The following is a 21,282-nucleotide window of genomic DNA, read 5'->3' as shown; positions in this document are numbered from 1 at the left end:
TGACTGGGAGAAAAAGATTTTTTTGAAAAAATCCCTAAGCCCCGGGGTCACAATTTCATCAAAAATCTGACTTTCGGCAATTCATTCAAAAATGCTGCCAAATGGTTGCAAATGTTCCCCTGAGATGTTTGGCGGTCGAAACAGAAGGCTTTTTATCACAGGAAAGGAAATCAGCCCTCAACAAATTAACTGGCAGAAAAAGATTTTTTTGAAAAAATCCCTAAGCCCCGGGGTCACAATTTCATCAAAAATCTGACTTTCGGCAAATCACTCAAAAATGCTGCCAAACGGTTGCAAATTCTCCCCTGAGAGGTTTGGCGGTCGAAACAGAAGGCTTTTTATCACAGGAAAGGAAATCAGCCCTCGACAAATTAACTGGCAGAAAAAGATTTTTTTGAAAAAATCCCTAAGCCCCGGGGTCACAATTTCATCAAAAATCTGACTTTCGGCAATTCACTCAAAAATGTTGCCAAATGGTTGCAACTGCTCCCCTGAGAGGTTTGGCGGTCGAAACAGAAGGCTTTTTATCACAGGAAAAGAAATCAGCCCTCGACAACTTAACTGGCAGAAAAAGATTTTCTTGAAAAAATCCCTAAGCCCCGGGGTCACAATTTCATCAAAAATCTGACTTCCGGCAAATCACTCAAAAATGCTGCCAAACGGTTGCAACTGCTCCCCTGAGAGGTTTGGCGGTCAAAACAGAAGGCTTTTTATCACAGGAAAAGAAATCAGCCCTCGACAAATTGACTGGGAGAAAAAGATTTTTTTGAAAAAATCCCTAAGCCCCGGGGTCACAATTTCATCAAAAATCTGACTTTCGGCAATTCATTCAAAAATGCTGCCAAATGGTTGCAAATGTTCCCCTGAGATGTTTGGCGGTCGAAACAGAAGGCTTTTTATCACAGGAAAGGAAATCAGCCCTCAACAAATTAACTGGCAGAAAAAGATTTTTTTGAAAAAATCCCTAAGCCCCGGGGTCACAATTTCATCAAAAATCTGACTTTCGGCAAATCACTCAAAAATGCTGCCAAACGGTTGCAAATGCTCCCCTGAGAGGTTTGGCGGTCGAAACAGAAGGCTTTTTATCACAGGAAAGGAAATCAGCCCTCGACAAATTAACTGGCAGAAAAAGATTTTTTTGAAAAAATCCCTAAGCCCCGGGGTCACAATTTCATCAAAAATCTGACTTTCGGCAAATCACTCAAAAATGCTGCCAAACGGTTGCAACTGCTCCCCTGAGAGGTTTGGCGGTCGAAACAGAAGGCTTTTTAGCACAGAAAAAGAAATCAGCCCTCGACAACTTAACTGGCAGAAAAAGCTTTTTTTGAAAAAATCCCTAAGCCCCGGGGTCACAATTTCATCAAAATTCTGACTTTCGGCAAATCACTCAAAAATGCTGCCAAACGGTTGCAAATGCTCCCCTGAGAGGTTTGGCGGTCGAAACAGACGGCGTTTTTTCACAGGAAAAGAAATCAGCCCTCGACAACTTAACGGGCAGAAAAAGATCTTTTTGAAAAAATCCCTAAGCCCCGGGGTCACAATTTCATCAAAAATCTGACTTTCGGCAAATCACTCAAAAATGCTGCCAAACGGTTGCAGGGTCACAATTTCATCAAAAATCTGACTTTCGGCAATTCACTCAAAAATGCTGCCAAACGCTTGCAAATGCTCCCCTGAGAGGTTTGGGGGCCGAAACAGAAGGCTTTTTATCACAGGAAAAGAAATCAGCCCTCGACAAATTAACTGGCAGAAAAAGATTTTTTTGAAAAAATCACAATTTCATCAAAAATCTGACTTTCGGCAAATCACTCAAAAATGATGCCAAACGGTTCCAACTACTCCCCTGAGAGGTTTGGCGGTCGAAACAGAAGGCTTTTTATCACAGGAAAAGAAATCAGCCCTCGACAACTTAACTGGCAGAAAAAGATTTTTTTGAAAAAATCCCGAAGCCCCGGGGTCACAATTTCATCAAAATTCTGACTTTCGGCAAATCACTCAAAAATGCTGCCAAACGGTTGCAGGGTCACAATTTCATCAAAAATCTGACTTTCGGCAATTCACTCAAAAATGCTGCCAAATGGTTGCAAATGCTCCCCTGAGAGGTTTGGCGGTCGAAACAGAAGGCTTTTTATCACAGGAAAGGAAATCAGCCCTCAACAAATTAACTGGCAGAAAAAGATATTTTTAAAAAAATCCCTAAGCCCCGGGGTCACAATTTCATCAAAAATCTGACTTCCGGCAAATCACTCAAAAATGCTGCCAAACGGTTGCAACTGCTCCCCTGAGAGGTTTGGCGGTCGAAACAGAAGGCTTTTTATCACAGGAAAAGAAATCAGCCCTCGACAAATTAACTGGCAGAAAAAGATTTTTTTCAAAAAATCCCTAAGCCCCGGGGTCACAATTTCATCAAAAATCTGACTTTCGGCAAATCACTCAAAAATGCTGCCAAACGTTTGCAACTGCTCCCCTGAGAGGTTTGGCGGTCGAAACAGAAGGCTTTTTATCACAGGAAAAGAAATCAGCCTTCAACAACTTAACGGGCAGAAAAAGATTTTTTTGAAAAAATCCCTAAGCCCCGGGGTCACAATTTCATCAAAAATCTGACTTTCGGCAAATCACTCAAAAATGCTGCCAAACGGTTGCAACTGCTCCCCTGAGAGGTTTGGCGGTCGAAACAGAAGGCTTTTTAGCACAGAAAAAGAAATCAGCCCTCGACAACTTAACTGGCAGAAAAAGCTTTTTTTGAAAAAATCCCTAAGCCCCGGGGTCACAATTTCATCAAAATTCTGACTTTCGGCAAATCACTCAAAAATGCTGCCAAACGGTTGCAAATGCTCCCCTGAGAGGTTTGGCGGTCGAAACAGACGGCGTTTTTTCACAGGAAAAGAAATCAGCCCTCGACAACTTAACGGGCAGAAAAAGATCTTTTTGAAAAAATCCCTAAGCCCCGGGGTCACAATTTCATCAAAAATCTGACTTTCGGCAAATCACTCAAAAATGCTGCCAAACGGTTGCAGGGTCACAATTTCATCAAAAATCTGACTTTCGGCAATTCACTCAAAAATGCTGCCAAACGCTTGCAAATGCTCCCCTGAGAGGTTTGGGGGCCGAAACAGAAGGCTTTTTATCACAGGAAAAGAAATCAGCCCTCGACAAATTAACTGGCAGAAAAAGATTTTTTTGAAAAAATCACAATTTCATCAAAAATCTGACTTTCGGCAAATCACTCAAAAATGATGCCAAACGGTTCCAACTACTCCCCTGAGAGGTTTGGCGGTCGAAACAGAAGGCTTTTTATCACAGGAAAAGAAATCAGCCCTCGACAACTTAACTGGCAGAAAAAGATTTTTTTGAAAAAATCCCGAAGCCCCGGGGTCACAATTTCATCAAAATTCTGACTTTCGGCAAATCACTCAAAAATGCTGCCAAACGGTTGCAGGGTCACAATTTCATCAAAAATCTGACTTTCGGCAATTCACTCAAAAATGCTGCCAAATGGTTGCAAATGCTCCCCTGAGAGGTTTGGCGGTCGAAACAGAAGGCTTTTTATCACAGGAAAGGAAATCAGCCCTCAACAAATTAACTGGCAGAAAAAGATATTTTTAAAAAAATCCCTAAGCCCCGGGGTCACAATTTCATCAAAAATCTGACTTCCGGCAAATCACTCAAAAATGCTGCCAAACGGTTGCAACTGCTCCCCTGAGAGGTTTGGCGGTCGAAACAGAAGGCTTTTTATCACAGGAAAAGAAATCAGCCCTCGACAAATTAACTGGCAGAAAAAGATTTTTTTCAAAAAATCCCTAAGCCCCGGGGTCACAATTTCATCAAAAATCTGACTTTCGGCAAATCACTCAAAAATGCTGCCAAACGTTTGCAACTGCTCCCCTGAGAGGTTTGGCGGTCGAAACAGAAGGCTTTTTATCACAGGAAAAGAAATCAGCCTTCAACAACTTAACGGGCAGAAAAAGATTTTTTTGAAAAAATCCCTCAGCCCCGGGGTCACAATTTCATCAAAAATCTGACTTTCGGCAAATCACTCAAAAATGCTGCCAAAACGCTAGCAACTGCTCCCCTGAGAGGTTTGGCGGTCGAAACAGAAGGCTTTTTATCACAGGAAAAGAAATCAGCCCTCGACAAATTAACTGGCAGAAAAAGATTTTTTTGAATAAATCCCTAAGCCCCGGGGTCACAATTTCATCAAAAATCTGACTTTCGGCAATTCACTCAAAAATGCTGCCAAATGGTTGTAAATTCTCCCCTGAGAGGTTTGGCGGTCGAAACAGAAGGCTTTTTATCACAGGAAAAGAAATCAGCCCTCGACAAATTAACTGGCAGAAAAAGATTATTTTGAAAAAAACACAATTTCATCAAAAATCTGACTTTCGGCAAATCACTCAAAAATGCTGCGAAACGGTTGCAACTGCTCCCCTGACAGGTTTGGCGGTCGAAACAGAAGGCTATTTATCACTGGAAAAGAAATCAGCCCTCGACAACTTAACTGGCAGAAAAAGATTTTTTTGAAAAAATCCCTAAGCCCCGGGGTCACAATTTCATCAAAATTCTGACTTTCGGCAATAATCCCTAAGCCCCGGGGTCACAATTTCATCAAAAATCTGACTTTCGGCAAATCACTCAAAAATGCTGCCAAACGCTTGCAACTGATCCCCTGAGAGGTTTGGTGGTCGAAACAGAAGGCTTTTTATCACAGGAAAAGAAATTAGCCCTCGACAAATTAACTGGCAAAAAAAGATTTTTTTGAAAAAATCCCTATGCCCCGGGGTCACAATTTCATCAAAAATCTGACTTTCGGCAAATCACTCAAAAATGCTGCCAAACGGTTGCAACTGCTCCCCTGAGAGGTTTGGCGGTCGAAACAGAAGGCTTTTTATCACTGGAAAAGAAATCAGCCCTCGACAACTTAACTGGCAGAAAAAGATTTTTTTGAAAAAATCCCTATGCCCCGGGGTCACAATTTCATCAAAAATCTGACTTTCGGCAAATCACTCAAAAATGCTGCCAAACGGTTGCAACTGCTCCCCTGAGAGGTTTGGCGGTCGAAACAGAAGGCTTTTTATCACTGGAAAAGAAATCAGCCCTCGACAACTTAACTGGCAGAAAAAGATTTTTTTGAAAAAATCCCTAAGCCCCGGGGTCACAATTTCATCAAAAATCTGACTTTCGGCAAATCACTCAAAAATGCTGCCAAATGGTTGCAACTGCTCCCCTGAGAGGTTTGGCGGTCGAAACAGAAGGCTTTTTATCACAGGAAAAGAAATTAGCCCTCGACAAATTAACTGGCAGAAAAAGATTTTTTTGAAAAAATCCCTAAGCCCCGGGGTCACAATTTCATCAAAAATCTGACTTTCGGCAATTCATTCAAAAATGCTCCCAAATGGTTGCAAATGCTCCCCTGAGAGGTTTGGCGGTCGAAACAGAAGGCTTTTTATCACAGGAAAGGAAATCAGCCCTCGACAAATTAACTGGCAGAAAAAGATTTTTTTGAAAAAATCCAAAAGCCCCGGGGTCACAATTTCATCAAAAATCTGATTTTCGCCAAATCACTCAAAAATGCTGCCAAACGCTTGCAAATGCTCCCCTGAGAGGTTTGGCGGTCGAAACAGAAGGCTTTTTATCACAGGAAAAGAAATCAGCCCTCGACAAATTAACTGGCAGAAAAAGATTTTTTTGAAAAAATCACAATTTCATCAAAAATCTGACTTTCGGCAAATCACTCAAAAATGATGCCAAAAGGTTGCAACTGCTCCCCTGAGAGGTTTGGCGGACGAAAGAAAAGGCTATTTATCACTGGAAAAGAAATCAGCCCTCGACAACTTAACTGGCAGAAAAAGATTTTTTTGAAAAAATCCCTATGCCCCGGGGTCACAATTTCATCAAAAATCTGACTTTCGGCAAATCACTCAAAAATGCTGCCAAACGGTTGCAACTGCTCCCCTGAGAGGTTTGGCGGTCGAAACAGAAGGCTTTTTATCACTGGAAAAGAAATCAGCCCTCGACAACTTAACTGGCAGAAAAAGATTTTTTTGAAAAAATCCCTAAGCCCCGGGGTCACAATTTCATCAAAAATCTGACTTTCGGCAAATCACTCAAAAATGCTGCCAAACGGTTACAACTGCTCCCCTGAGAGGTTTGGGGGTCGAAACAGAAGGCTTTTTATCACAGGAAAAGAAATTAGCCCTCGACAAATTAACTGGCAAAAAAAGATTTTTTTGAAAAAATCCCTAATCCCCGGGGTCACAATTTCATCAAAAATCTGACTTTCGGCAATTCATTCAAAAATGCTGCCAAACGCTTGCAAATGCTCCCCTGAGAGGTTTGGCGGTCGAAACAGAAGGCTTTTCATCACAGGAAAAGAAATCAGCCCTCGACAAATTAACTGGCAGAAAAAGATTATTTTGAAAAAAACACAATTTCATCAAAAATCTGACTTTCGGCAAATCACTCAAAAATGCTGCCAAACGGTTGCAACTGCTCCCCTGAGAGGTTTGGCGGTCGAAACAGAAGGCTTTTTAGCACAGAAAAAGAAATCAGCCCTCGACAACTTAACTGGCAGAAAAAGATTTTTTTGAAAAAATCCCTAAGCCCCGGGGTCACAATTTCATCAAAATTCTGACTTTCGGCAAATCACTCAAAAATGCTGCCAAACGGTTGCAAATGCTCCCCTGAGAGGTTTGGCGGTCGAAACAGACGGCGTTTTTTCACAGGAAAAGAAATCAGCCCTCGACAACTTAACGGGCAGAAAAAGATTTTTTTGAAAAAATCCCTAAGCCCCGGGGTCACAATTTCATCAAAAATCTGACTTTCGGCAATTCATTCAAAAATGCTCCCAAATGGTTGCAAATGCTCCCCTGAGAGGTTTGGCGGTCGAAACAGAAGGCTTTTTATCACAGGAAAGGAAATCAGCCCTCGACAAATTAACTGGCAGAAAAAGATTTTTTTGAAAAAATCCCTAAGCCCCGGGGTCACAATTTCATCAAAAATCTGATTTTCGCCAAATCACTCAAAAATGCTGCCAAACGCTTGCAAATGCTCCCCTGAGAGGTTTGGCGGTCGAAACAGAAGGCTTTTTATCACAGGAAAAGAAATCAGCCCTCGACAACTTAACGGGCAGAAAAAGATTTTTTTGAAAAAATCCCTAAGCCCCGGGGTCACAATTTCATCAAAAATCTGACTTTCGGCAAATCACTCAAAAATGCTGCCAAACGGTTGCAGGGTCACTATTTCATCAAAAATCTGACTTTCGGCAATTCACTCAAAAATGCTGCCAAATGGTTGCAAATGCTCCCCTGAGAGGTTTGGCGGTCGAAACAGAAGGCTTTTTATCACAGGAAAGGAAATCAGCCCTCAACAAATTAACTGGCAGAAGAAGATTTTTTTGAAAAAATCCCTAAGCCCCGGGGTCACAATTTCATTAAAAATCTAACTTTCGGCAATTCACTCAAAAATGTTGCCAAATGGTTGCAACTGCTCCCCTGAGAGGTTTGGCGGTCGAAACAGAAGGCTTTTTATCACAGGAAAAGAAATCAGCCCTCGACAACTTAACTGGCAGAAAAAGATTTTTTTGAAAAAATCCCTAAGCCCCGGGGTCACAATTTCATCAAAAATCTGACTTTCGGCAAATCACTCAAAAATGGTGCTAAACAGTTGCAACTGCTCCCCTGAGAGGTTTGGCGGTCGAAACAGAAGGCTTTTTATCACAGGAAAAGAAATCAGCCCTCGACAAATTAACTGGCAGAAAAAGATTTTTTTGAAAAAATCACAATTTCATCTAAAATCTGAATTTCGGCAAATCACTCAAAAATGCTGCCAAACGGTTGCAACTGCTCCCCTGAGAGGTTTGGCGGTCGAAACAGAAGGCTTTTTATCACAGGAAAAGAAATTAGCCCTCGACAAATTAACTGGCAGAAAAAGATTTTTTTGAAAAAATCCCTAAGCCCCGGGGTCACAATTTCATCAAAAATCTGACTTTCGGCAATTCATTCAAAAATGCTCCCAAATGGTTGCAAATGCTCCCCTGAGAGGTTTGGCGGTCGAAACAGAAGGCTTTTTATCACAGGAAAGGAAATCAGCCCTCGACAAATTAACTGGCAGAAAAAGATTTTTTTGAAAAAATCCAAAAGCCCCGGGGTCACAATTTCATCAAAAATCTGATTTTCGCCAAATCACTCAAAAATGCTGCCAAACGCTTGCAAATGCTCCCCTGAGAGGTTTGGCGGTCGAAACAGAAGGCTTTTTATCACAGGAAAAGAAATCAGCCCTCGACAAATTAACTGGCAGAAAAAGATTTTTTTGAAAAAATCACAATTTCATCAAAAATCTGACTTTCGGCAAATCACTCAAAAATGATGCCAAAAGGTTGCAACTGCTCCCCTGAGAGGTTTGGCGGTCGAAACAGAAGGCTTTTTATCACAGGAAAAGAAGTCAGCCCTTGACAATTTAACTGGCAGAAAAAGATTTTTTTGAAAAAAACCCTAAGCCCCGGGGTTACAATTTCATTAAAAATCTGACTTTCGGCAATTCACTCAAAAATGCTGCCAAACGGTTGCAACTGCTCCCCTGAGAGGTTTGGCGGTCGAAACAGAAGGCTTTTTATCACAGGAAAAGAAATTAGCCCTCGACAAATTAACTGGCAAAAAAAGATTTTTTTGAAAAAATCCCTAAGCCCCGGGGTCACAATTTCATCAAAAATCTGACTTGCGGCAATTCACTCAAAAATGCTGCCAAATGGTTGCAAATGCTCCCCTGAGAGGTTTGGCGGTCAAAAGAGAAGGCTTTTTATCACATGAAAAGAAATCAGCCCTCGACAAATTAACTGGCAGAAAAAGATTGTTTTGAAAAAATCCCTAAGCCCCGGGGTCACAATTTCATCAAAAATTTGACTTCCGGCAAATCACTCAAAAATGCTTCCAAACGGTTGCAACTGCTGCCCTGAGAGGTTTGGCGGTCGAAACAAAAGGCTTTTTATCACAGGAAAAGAAATCAGCCCTCGACAAATTAACTGGCAGAAAAAGATTTTTTTGAAAAAAACACAATTTCATCAAAAATCTGACTTTCGGCAAATCACTCAAAAATGCTGCCAAACGGTTGCAACTGCTCCCCTGAGAGGTTTGGCGGTCGAAACAGAAGGCTTTTTAGCACAGAAAAAGAAATCAGCCCTCGACAACTTAACTGGCAGAAAAAGATTTTTTTGAAAAAATCCCTAAGCCCCGGGGTCACAATTTCATCAAAATTCTGACTTTCGGCAAATCACTCAAAAATGCTGCCAAACGGTTGCAAATGCTCCCCTGAGAGGTTTGGCGGTCGAAACAGACGGCGTTTTTTCACAGGAAAAGAAATCAGCCCTCGACAACTTAACGGGCAGAAAAAGATCTTTTTGAAAAAATCCCTAAGCCCCGGGGTCACAATTTCATCAAAAATCTGACTTTCGGCAAATCACTCAAAAATGCTGCCAAACGGTTGCAGGGTCACAATTTCATCAAAAATCTGACTTTCGGCAATTCACTCAAAAATGCTGCCAAACGCTTGCAAATGCTCCCCTGAGAGGTTTGGCGGCCGAAACAGAAGGCTTTTTATCACAGGAAAAGAAATCAGCCCTCGACAAATTAACTGGCAGAAAAAGATTTTTTTGAAAAAATCACAATTTCATCAAAAATCTGACTTTCGGCAAATCACTCAAAAATGATGCCAAACGGTTCCAACTACTCCCCTGAGAGGTTTGGCGGTCGAAACAGAAGGCTTTTTATCACAGGAAAAGAAATCAGCCCTCGACAACTTAACTGGCAGAAAAAGATTTTTTTGAAAAAATCCCGAAGCCCCGGGGTCACAATTTCATCAAAATTCTGACTTTCGGCAAATCACTCAAAAATGCTGCCAAACGGTTGCAGGGTCACAATTTCATCAAAAATCTGACTTTCGGCAATTCACTCAAAAATGCTGCCAAATGGTTGCAAATGCTCCCCTGAGAGGTTTGGCGGTCGAAACAGAAGGCTTTTTATCACAGGAAAGGAAATCAGCCCTCAACAAATTAACTGGCAGAAAAAGATATTTTTGAAAAAATCCCTAAGCCCCGGGGTCACAATTTCATCAAAAATCTGACTTCCGGCAAATCACTCAAAAATGCTGCCAAACGGTTGCAACTGCTCCCCTGAGAGGTTTGGCGGTCGAAACAGAAGGCTTTTTATCACAGGAAAAGAAATCAGCCCTCGACAAATTAACTGGCAGAAAAAGATTTTTTTCAAAAAATCCCTAAGCCCCGGGGTCACAATTTCATCAAAAATCTGACTTTCGGCAAATCACTCAAAAATGCTGCCAAACGTTTGCAACTGCTCCCCTGAGAGGTTTGGCGGTCGAAACAGAAGGCTTTTTATCACAGGAAAAGAAATCAGCCTTCAACAACTTAACGGGCAGAAAAAGATTTTTTTGAAAAAATCCCTCAGCCCCGGGGTCACAATTTCATCAAAAATCTGACTTTCGGCAAATCACTCAAAAATGCTGCCAAAACGCTAGCAACTGCTCCCCTGAGAGGTTTGGCGGTCGAAACAGAAGGCTTTTTATCACAGGAAAAGAAATCAGCCCTCAACAAATTAACTGGCAGAAAAAGATATTTTTGAAAAAATCCCTAAGCCCCGGGGTCACAATTTCATCAAAAATCTGACTTTCGGCAATTCATTCAAAAATGCTGCCATACGGTTGCAAATGCTCCCCAGAGAGGTTTGGCGGTCGAAACAGAAGGCTTTTTATCACAGGAAAAGAAATCAGCCCTCGACAACTTAACTGGCAGAAAAAGATTTTTTTGAAAAAATCCCTAAGCCCCGGGGTCACAATTTTATCAAAAATCTGACTTTCGGCAAATCACTCAAAAATGCTGCCAAACGGTTGCAACTGCTCCCCTGAGAGGTTTGGCGGTCGAAACAGAAGGCTTTTTATCACAGGAAAAGAAATCAGCCCTCGACAAATTAACTGGCAGAAAAAGATTTTTTTGAATAAATCCCTAAGCCCCGGGGTCACAATTTCATCAAAAATCTGACTTTCGGCAATTCACTCAAAAATGCTGCCAAATGGTTGTAAATGCTCCCATGAGAGGTTTGGCGGTCGAAACAGAAGGCTTTTTATCACAGGAAAAGAAATCAGCCCTCGACAAATTAACTGGCAGAAAAAGATTATTTTGAAAAAAACACAATTTCATCAAAAATCTGACTTTCGGCAAATCACTCAAAAATGCTGCGAAACGGTTGCAACTGCTCCCCTGACAGGTTTGGCGGTCGAAACAGAAGGCTATTTATCACTGGAAAAGAAATCAGCCCTCGACAACTTAACTGGCAGAAAAAGATTTTTTTGAAAAAATCCCTAAGCCCCGGGGTCACAATTTCATCAAAATTCTGACTTTCGGCAAATCACTCAAAAATGCTGCCAAACGGTTGCAGGGTCACAATTTCATCAAAAATCTGACTTTCGGCAATTCACTCAAAAATGCTGCCAAATGGTTGCAAATGCTCCCCTGAGAGGTTTGGCGGTCGAAACAGAAGGCTTTTTATCACAGGAAAGGAAATCAGCCCTCAACAAATTAACTGGCAGAAAAAGATATTTTTGAAAAAATCCCTAAGCCCCGGGGTCACAATTTCATCAAAAATCTGACTTCCGGCAAATCACTCAAAAATGCTGCCAAACGGTTGCAACTGCTCCCCTGAGAGGTTTGGCGGTCGAAACAGAAGGCTTTTTATCACAGGAAAAGAAATCAGCCCTCGACAAATTAACTGGCAGAAAAAGATTTTTTTCAAAAAATCCCTAAGCCCCGGGGTCACAATTTCATCAAAAATCTGACTTTCGGCAAATCACTCAAAAATGCTGCCAAACGTTTGCAACTGCTCCCCTGAGAGGTTTGGCGGTCGAAACAGAAGGCTTTTTATCACAGGAAAAGAAATCAGCCTTCAACAACTTAACGGGCAGAAAAAGATTTTTTTGAAAAAATCCCTCAGCCCCGGGGTCACAATTTCATCAAAAATCTGACTTTCGGCAAATCACTCAAAAATGCTGCCAAAACGCTAGCAACTGCTCCCCTGAGAGGTTTGGCGGTCGAAACAGAAGGCTTTTTATCACAGGAAAAGAAATCAGCCCTCAACAAATTAACTGGCAGAAAAAGATATTTTTGAAAAAATCCCTAAGCCCCGGGGTCACAATTTCATCAAAAATCTGACTTTCGGCAATTCATTCAAAAATGCTGCCATACGGTTGCAAATGCTCCCCAGAGAGGTTTGGCGGTCGAAACAGAAGGCTTTTTATCACAGGAAAAGAAATCAGCCCTCGACAACTTAACTGGCAGAAAAAGATTTTTTTGAAAAAATCCCTAAGCCCCGGGGTCACAATTTTATCAAAAATCTGACTTTCGGCAAATCACTCAAAAATGCTGCCAAACGGTTGCAACTGCTCCCCTGAGAGGTTTGGCGGTCGAAACAGAAGGCTTTTTATCACAGGAAAAGAAATCAGCCCTCGACAAATTAACTGGCAGAAAAAGATTTTTTTGAATAAATCCCTAAGCCCCGGGGTCACAATTTCATCAAAAATCTGACTTTCGGCAATTCACTCAAAAATGCTGCCAAATGGTTGTAAATGCTCCCCTGAGAGGTTTGGCGGTCGAAACAGAAGGCTTTTTATCACAGGAAAAGAAATCAGCCCTCGACAAATTAACTGGCAGAAAAAGATTATTTTGAAAAAAACACAATTTCATCAAAAATCTGACTTTCGGCAAATCACTCAAAAATGCTGCGAAACGGTTGCAACTGCTCCCCTGACAGGTTTGGCGGTCGAAACAGAAGGCTATTTATCACTGGAAAAGAAATCAGCCCTCGACAACTTAACTGGCAGAAAAAGATTTTTTTGAAAAAATCCCTAAGCCCCGGGGTCACAATTTCATCAAAATTCTGACTTTCGGCAATAATCCCTAAGCCCCGGGGTCACAATTTCATCAAAAATCTGACTTTCGGCAAATCACTCAAAAATGCTGCCAAACGCTTGCAACTGATCCCCTGAGAGGTTTGGTGGTCGAAACAGAAGGCTTTTTATCACAGGAAAAGAAATCAGCCCTCGAAAAATTAACTGGCAGAAAAAGATTTTTTCGAAAAAATCCCTAAGTCCCGGGGTCACAATTTCATCAAAAATCTGACTTTCGGCAATTCACTCAAAAATGCTGCTAAATGGTTGCAAATGCTCCCCTGAGAGGTTTGGCGGTCGAAAGAGAAGGCTTTTTATCACAGGAAAAGAAATCAGCCCTCGACAAATTAACTGGCAGAAAAAGATTGTTTTGAAAAAATCCCTAAGCCCCAGGGTCACAATTTCATCAAAAATCTGACTTCCGGCAAATCACTCAAAAATGCTGCCAAATGGTGGCAAATGCTCCCCAGAGAGGTTTGGCGGTCGAAAGAGAAGGCTTTTTATCACAGGAAAAGAAATCAGCCCTCGACAAATTAACTGGCATCAAAAGATTTTTTTGAAAAAAACACAATTTCATCAAAAATCTGACTTTCGGCAAATCACTCAAAAATGCTGCCAAAAGGTTGCAAATGCTCCCCTGAGAGGTTTGGCGGTCGAAACAGAAGGCTATTTATCACTGGAAAAGAAATCAGCCCTCGACAACTTAACTGGCAGAAAAAGATTTTTTTGAAAAAATCCCTAAGCCCCAGGGTCACAATTTCATCAAAAATCTGACTTCCAGCAAATCACTCAAAAATGCTGCCAAATGGTGGCAAATGCTCCCCTGAGAGGTTTGGCGGTCGAAAGAGAAGGCTTTTTATCACAGGAAAAGAAATCAGCCCTCGACAAATTAACTGGCATCAAAAGATTATTTTGAAAAAAACACAATTTCATCAAAAATCTGACTTTCGGCAACTCACTCAAAAATGGTGCCAAACGGTTGCAACTGCTCCCCTGAGAGGTTTGGCGGACGAAAGAAAAGGCTATTTATCACTGGAAAAGAAATCAGCCCTCGACAACTTAACTGGCAGAAAAAGATTTTTTTGAAAAAATCCCTAAGCCCCGGGGTCACAATTTCATCAAAAATCTGACTTTCGGCAAATCACTCAAAAATGCTGCCAAACGGTTGCAAATGCTCCCCTGAGAGGTTTGGCGGTCGAAACAGAAGGCTTTTTATCACTGGAAAAGAAATCAGCCCTCGACAACTTAACTGGCAGAAAAAGATTTTTTTGAAAAAATCCCTAAGCCCCGGGGTCACAATTTCATCAAAAATCTGACTTTCGGCAAATCACTCAAAAATGCTGCCAAACGGTTGCAACTGCTCCCCTGAGAGGTTTGGGGGTCGAAACAGAAGGCTTTTTATCACAGGAAAAGAAATTAGCCCTCGACAAATTAACTGGCAAAAAAAGATTTTTTTGAAAAAATCCCTAATCCCCGGGGTCACAATTTCATCAAAAATCTGACTTTCGGCAATTCATTCAAAAATGCTGCCAAACGCTTGCAAATGCTCCCCTGAGAGGTTTGGCGGTCGAAACAGAAGGCTTTTTATCACAGGAAAAGAAATCAGCCCTCGACAAATTAACTGGCAGAAAAAGATTATTTTGAAAAAAACACAATTTCATCAAAAATCTGACTTTCGGCAAATCACTCAAAAATGCTGCCAAACGGTTGCAACTGCTCCCCTGAGAGGTTTGGCGGTCGAAACAGAAGGCTTTTTAGCACAGAAAAAGAAATCAGCCCTCGACAACTTAACTGGCAGAAAAAGATTTTTTTGAAAAAATCCCTAAGCCCCGGGGTCACAATTTCATCAAAATTCTGACTTTCGGCAAATCACTCAAAAATGCTGCCAAACGGTTGCAAATGCTCCCCTGAGAGGTTTGGCGGTCGAAACAGACGGCGTTTTTTCACAGGAAAAGAAATCAGCCCTCGACAACTTAACGGGCAGAAAAAGATTTTTTTGAAAAAATCCCTAAGCCCCGGGGTCACAATTTCATCAAAAATCTGACTTTCGGCAAATCACTCAAAAATGCTGCCAAACGGTTGCAGGGTCACTATTTCATCAAAAATCTGACTTTCGGCAATTCACTCAAAAATGCTGCCAAATGGTTGCAAATGCTCCCCTGAGAGGTTTGGCGGTCGAAACAGAAGGCTTTTTATCACAGGAAAGGAAATCAGCCCTCAACAAATTAACTGGCAGAAAAAGATTTTTTTGAAAAAATCCCTAAGCCCCGGGGTCACAATTTCATCAAAAATCTGACTTTCGGCAAATCACTCAAAAATGCTGCCAAACGCTTGCAAATGCTCCCCTGAGAGGTTTGGCGGCCGAAACAGAAGGCTTTTTATCACAGGAAAAGAAATCAGCCCTCGACAACTTAACTGGCAGAAAAAGATTTTTTTGAAAAAATCCCTAAGCCCCGGGGTCACAATTTCATTAAAAATCTGACTTTCGGCAATTCACTCAAAAATGTTGCCAAATGGTTGCAACTGCTCCCCTGAGAGGTTTGGCGGTCGAAACAGAAGGCTTTTTATCACAGGAAAAGAAATCAGCCCTCGACAACTTAACTGGCAGAAAAAGATTTTTTTGAAAAAATCCCTAAGCCCCGGGGTCACAATTTCATCAAAAATCTGACTTTCGGCAAATCACTCAAAAATGGTGCTAAACAGTTGCAACTGCTCCCCTGAGAGGTTTGGCGGTCGAAACAGAAGGCTTTTTATCACAGGAAAAGAAATCAGCCCTCGACAAATTAACTGGCAGAAAAAGATATTTTTGAAAAAATCCCTAAGCCCCGGGGTCACAATTTCATCAAAAATCTGACTTCCGGCAAATCACTCAAAAATGCTGCCAAACGGTTGCAACTGCTCCCCTGAGAGGTTTGGCGGTCGAAACAGAAGGCTTTTTATCACAGGAAAAGAAATCAGCCCTCGACAAATTAACTGGCAGAAAAAGATTTTTTTCAAAAAATCCCTAAGCCCCGGGGTCACAATTTCATCAAAAATCTGACTTTCGGCAAATCACTCAAAAATGCTGCCAAACGTTTGCAACTGCTCCCCTGAGAGGTTTGGCGGTCGAAACAGAAGGCTTTTTATCACAGGAAAAGAAATCAGCCTTCAACAACTTAACGGGCAGAAAAAGATTTTTTTGAAAAAATCCCTCAGCCCCGGGGTCACAATTTCATCAAAAATCTGACTTTCGGCAAATCACTCAAAAATGCTGCCAAAACGCTAGCAACTGCTCCCCTGAGAGGTTTGGCGGTCGAAACAGAAGGCTTTTTATCACAGGAAAAGAAATCAGCCCTCAACAAATTAACTGGCAGAAAAAGATATTTTTGAAAAAATCCCTAAGCCCCGGGGTCACAATTTCATCAAAAATCTGACTTTCGGCAATTCATTCAAAAATGCTGCCATACGGTTGCAAATGCTCCCCAGAGAGGTTTGGCGGTCGAAACAGAAGGCTTTTTATCACAGGAAAAGAAATCAGCCCTCGACAACTTAACTGGCAGAAAAAGATTTTTTTGAAAAAATCCCTAAGCCCCGGGGTCACAATTTTATCAAAAATCTGACTTTCGGCAAATCACTCAAAAATGCTGCCAAACGGTTGCAACTGCTCCCCTGAGAGGTTTGGCGGTCGAAACAGAAGGCTTTTTATCACAGGAAAAGAAATCAGCCCTCGACAAATTAACTGGCAGAAAAAGATTTTTTTGAATAAATCCCTAAGCCCCGGGGTCACAATTTCATCAAAAATCTGACTTTCGGCAATTCACTCAAAAATGCTGCCAAATGGTTGTAAATGCTCCCCTGAGAGGTTTGGCGGTCGAAACAGAAGGCTTTTTATCACAGGAAAAGAAATCAGCCCTCGACAAATTAACTGGCAGAAAAAGATTATTTTGAAAAAAACACAATTTCATCAAAAATCTGACTTTCGGCAAATCACTCAAAAATGCTGCGAAACGGTTGCAACTGCTCCCCTGACAGGTTTGGCGGTCGAAACAGAAGGCTATTTATCACTGGAAAAGAAATCAGCCCTCGACAACTTAACTGGCAGAAAAAGATTTTTTTGAAAAAATCCCTAAGCCCCGGGGTCACAATTTCATCAAAATTCTGACTTTCGGCAATAATCCCTAAGCCCCGGGGTCACAATTTCATCAAAAATCTGACTTTCGGCAAATCACTCAAAAATGCTGCCAAACGCTTGCAACTGATCCCCTGAGAGGTTTGGTGGTCGAAACAGAAGGCTTTTTATCACAGGAAAAGAAATCAGCCCTCGAAAAATTAACTGGCAGAAAAAGATTTTTTCGAAAAAATCCCTAAGTCCCGGGGTCACAATTTCATCAAAAATCTGACTTTCGGCAATTCACTCAAAAATGCTGCTAAATGGTTGCAAATGCTCCCCTGAGAGGTTTGGCGGTCGAAAGAGAAGGCTTTTTATCACAGGAAAAGAAATCAGCCCTCGACAAATTAACTGGCAGAAAAAGATTGTTTTGAAAAAATCCCTAAGCCCCAGGGTCACAATTTCATCAAAAATCTGACTTCCGGCAAATCACTCAAAAATGCTGCCAAATGGTGGCAAATGCTCCCCAGAGAGGTTTGGCGGTCGAAAGAGAAGGCTTTTTATCACAGGAAAAGAAATCAGCCCTCGACAAATTAACTGGCATCAAAAGATTTTTTTGAAAAAAACACAATTTCATCAAAAATCTGACTTTCGGCAAATCACTCAAAAATGCTGCCAAAAGGTTGCAAATGCTCCCCTGAGAGGTTTGGCGGTCGAAACAGAAGGCTATTTATCACTGGAAAAGAAATCAGCCCTCGACAACTTAACTGGCAGAAAAAGATTTTTTTGAAAAAATCCCTAAGCCCCAGGGTCACAATTTCATCAAAAATCTGACTTCCAGCAAATCACTCAAAAATGCTGCCAAATGGTGGCAAATGCTCCCCTGAGAGGTTTGGCGGTCGAAAGAGAAGGCTTTTTATCACAGGAAAAGAAATCAGCCCTCGACAAATTAACTGGCATCAAAAGATTATTTTGAAAAAAACACAATTTCATCAAAAATCTGACTTTCGGCAACTCACTCAAAAATGGTGCCAAACGGTTGCAACTGCTCCCCTGAGAGGTTTGGCGGACGAAAGAAAAGGCTATTTATCACTGGAAAAGAAATCAGCCCTCGACAACTTAACTGGCAGAAAAAGATTTTTTTGAAAAAATCCCTAAGCCCCGGGGTCACAATTTCATCAAAAATCTGACTTTCGGCAAATCACTCAAAAATGCTGCCAAACGGTTGCAAATGCTCCCCTGAGAGGTTTGGCGGTCGAAACAGAAGGCTTTTTATCACTGGAAAAGAAATCAGCCCTCGACAACTTAACTGGCAGAAAAAGATTTTTTTGAAAAAATCCCTAAGCCCCGGGGTAACAATTTCATCAAAAATCTGACTTTCGGCAAATCACTCAAAAATGCTGCCAAACGGTTGCAACTGCTCCCCTGAGAGGTTTGGGGGTCGAAACAGAAGGCTTTTTATCACAGGAAAAGAAATTAGCCCTCGACAAATTAACTGGCAAAAAAAGATTTTTTTGAAAAAATCCCTAATCCCCGGGGTCACAATTTCATCAAAAATCTGACTTTCGGCAATTCATTCAAAAATGCTGCCAAACGCTTGCAAATGCTCCCCTGAGAGGTTTGGCGGTCGAAACAGAAGGCTTTTTATCACAGGAAAAGAAATCAGCCCTCGACAAATTAACTGGCAGAAAAAGATTATTTTGAAAAAAACACAATTTCATCAAAAATCTGACTTTCGGCAAATCACTCAAAAATGCTGCCAAACGGTTGCAACTGCTCCCCTGAGAGGTTTGGCGGTCGAAACAGAAGGCTTTTTAGCACAGAAAAAGAAATCAGCCCTCGACAACTTAACTGGCAGAAAAAGATTTTTTTGAAAAAATCCCTAAGCCCCGGGGTCACAATTTCATCAAAATTCTGACTTTCGGCAAATCACTCAAAAATGCTGCCAAACGGTTGCAAATGCTCCCCTGAGAGGTTTGGCGGTCGAAACAGACGGCGTTTTTTCACAGGAAAAGAAATCAGCCCTCGACAACTTAACGGGCAGAAAAAGATTTTTTTGAAAAAATCCCTAAGCCCCGGGGTCACAATTTCATCAAAAATCTGACTTTCGGCAAATCACTCAAAAATGCTGCCAAACGGTTGCAGGGTCACTATTTCATCAAAAATCTGACTTTCGGCAATTCACTCAAAAATGCTGCCAAATGGTTGCAAATGCTCCCCTGAGAGGTTTGGCGGTCGAAACAGAAGGCTTTTTATCACAGGAAAGGAAATCAGCCCTCAACAAATTAACTGGCAGAAAAAGATTTTTTTGAAAAAATCCCTAAGCCCCGGGGTCACAATTTCATCAAAAATCTGACTTTCGGCAAATCACTCAAAAATGCTGCCAAACGCTTGCAAATGCTCCCCTGAGAGGTTTGGCGGCCGAAACAGAAGGCTTTTTATCACAGGAAAAGAAATCAGCCCTCGACAACTTAACTGGCAGAAAAAGATTTTTTTGAAAAAATCCCTAAGCCCCGGGGTCACAATTTCATTAAAAATCTGACTTTCGGCAATTCACTCAAAAATGTTGCCAAATGGTTGCAACTGCTCCCCTGAGAGGTTTGGCGGTCGAAACAGAAGGCTTTTTATCACAGGAAAAGAAATCAGCCCTCGACAACTTAACTGGCAGAAAAAGATTTTTTTGAAAAAATCCCTAAGCCCCGGGGTCACAATTTCATCAAAAATCTGACTTTCGGCAAATCACTCAAAAATGGTGCTAAACAGTTGCAACTGCTCCCCTGAGAGGTTTGGCGGTCGAAACAGAAGGCTTTTTATCACAGGAAAAGAAATCAGCCCTCGACAAATTAACTGGCAGAAAAAGATTTTTTTGAAAAAATCACAATTTCATCAAAAATCTGACTTTCAGCAAATCACTCAAAAATGATGCCAAACGGTTGCAACTGCTCCCCTGAGAGGTTTGGCGGTCGAAACAGAAGGCTTTTTATCACAGGAAAAGAAATCAGCCCTCGACAACTTAACGGGCAGAAAAAGATTTTTTTGAAAAAATCCCTAAGCCCCGGGGTCACAATTTCATCAAAAATCTGACTTTCGGCAAATCACTCAAAAATGCTGCCAAACGGTTGCAGGGTCACTATTTCATCAAAAATCTGACTTTCGGCAATTCACTCAAAAATGCTGCCAAATGGTTGCAAATGCTCCCCTGAGAGGTTTGGCGGTCGAAACAGAAGGCTTTTTATCACAGGAAAGGAAATCAGCCCTCAACAAATTAACTGGCAGAAAAAGATTTTTTTGAAAAAATCCCTAAGCCCCGGGGTCACAATTTCATCAAAAATCTGACTTTCGGCAAATCACTCAAAAATGCTGCCAAACGCTTGCAAATGCTCCCCTGAGAGGTTTGGCGGCCGAAACAGAAGGCTTTTTATCACAGGAAAAGAAATCAGCCCTCGACAACTTAACTGGCAGAAAAAGATTTTTTTGAAAAAATCCCTAAGCCCCGGGGTCACAATTTCATTAAAAATCTGACTTTCGGCAATTCACTCAAAAATGTTGCCAAATGGTTGCAACTGCTCCCCTGAGAGGTTTGGCGGTCGAAACAGAAGGCTTTTTATCACAGGAAAAGAAATCAGCCCTCGACAACTTAACTGGCAGAAAAAGATTTTTTTGAAAAAATCCCTAAGCCCCGGGGTCACAATTTCATCAAAAATCTGACTTTCGGCAAATCACTCAAAAATGGTGCTAAACAGTTGCAACTGCTCCCCTGAGAGGTTTGGCGGTCGAAACAGAAGGCTTTTTATCACAGGAAAAGAAATCAGCCCTCGACAAATTAACTGGCAGAAAAAGATTTTTTTGAAAAAATCACAATTTCATCAAAAATCTGACTTTCAGCAAATCACTCAAAAATGATGCCAAACGGTTGCAACTGCTCCCCTGAGAGGTTTGGCGGTCGAAACAGAAGGCTTTTTATCACAGGAAAAGAAATCAGCCCTCGACAACTTAACTGGCAGAAAAAGATTTTTTTGAAAAAATCCCTAAGCCCCGCGGTCACAATTTCATCAAAAATCTGACTTTCGGCAAATCACTCAAAAATGGTGCTAAACAGTTGCAACTGCTCCCCTGAAAGGTTTGGCGGTCGAAACAGAAGGCTTTTTATCACAGGAAAAGAAATCAGCCCTCGACAACTTAACTGGCAGAAGAAGATTTTTTTGAAAAAATCCCTAAGCCCCGGGGTCACAATTTCATCAAAAATCTGA

Source organism: Podarcis muralis, chromosome 10, assembly GCF_964188315.1.
Source record: "Podarcis muralis chromosome 10, rPodMur119.hap1.1, whole genome shotgun sequence".
Taxonomy (NCBI): Eukaryota; Metazoa; Chordata; class Lepidosauria; order Squamata; family Lacertidae; genus Podarcis; species Podarcis muralis.
Note: the sequence above shows the minus strand (reverse complement) of the source record.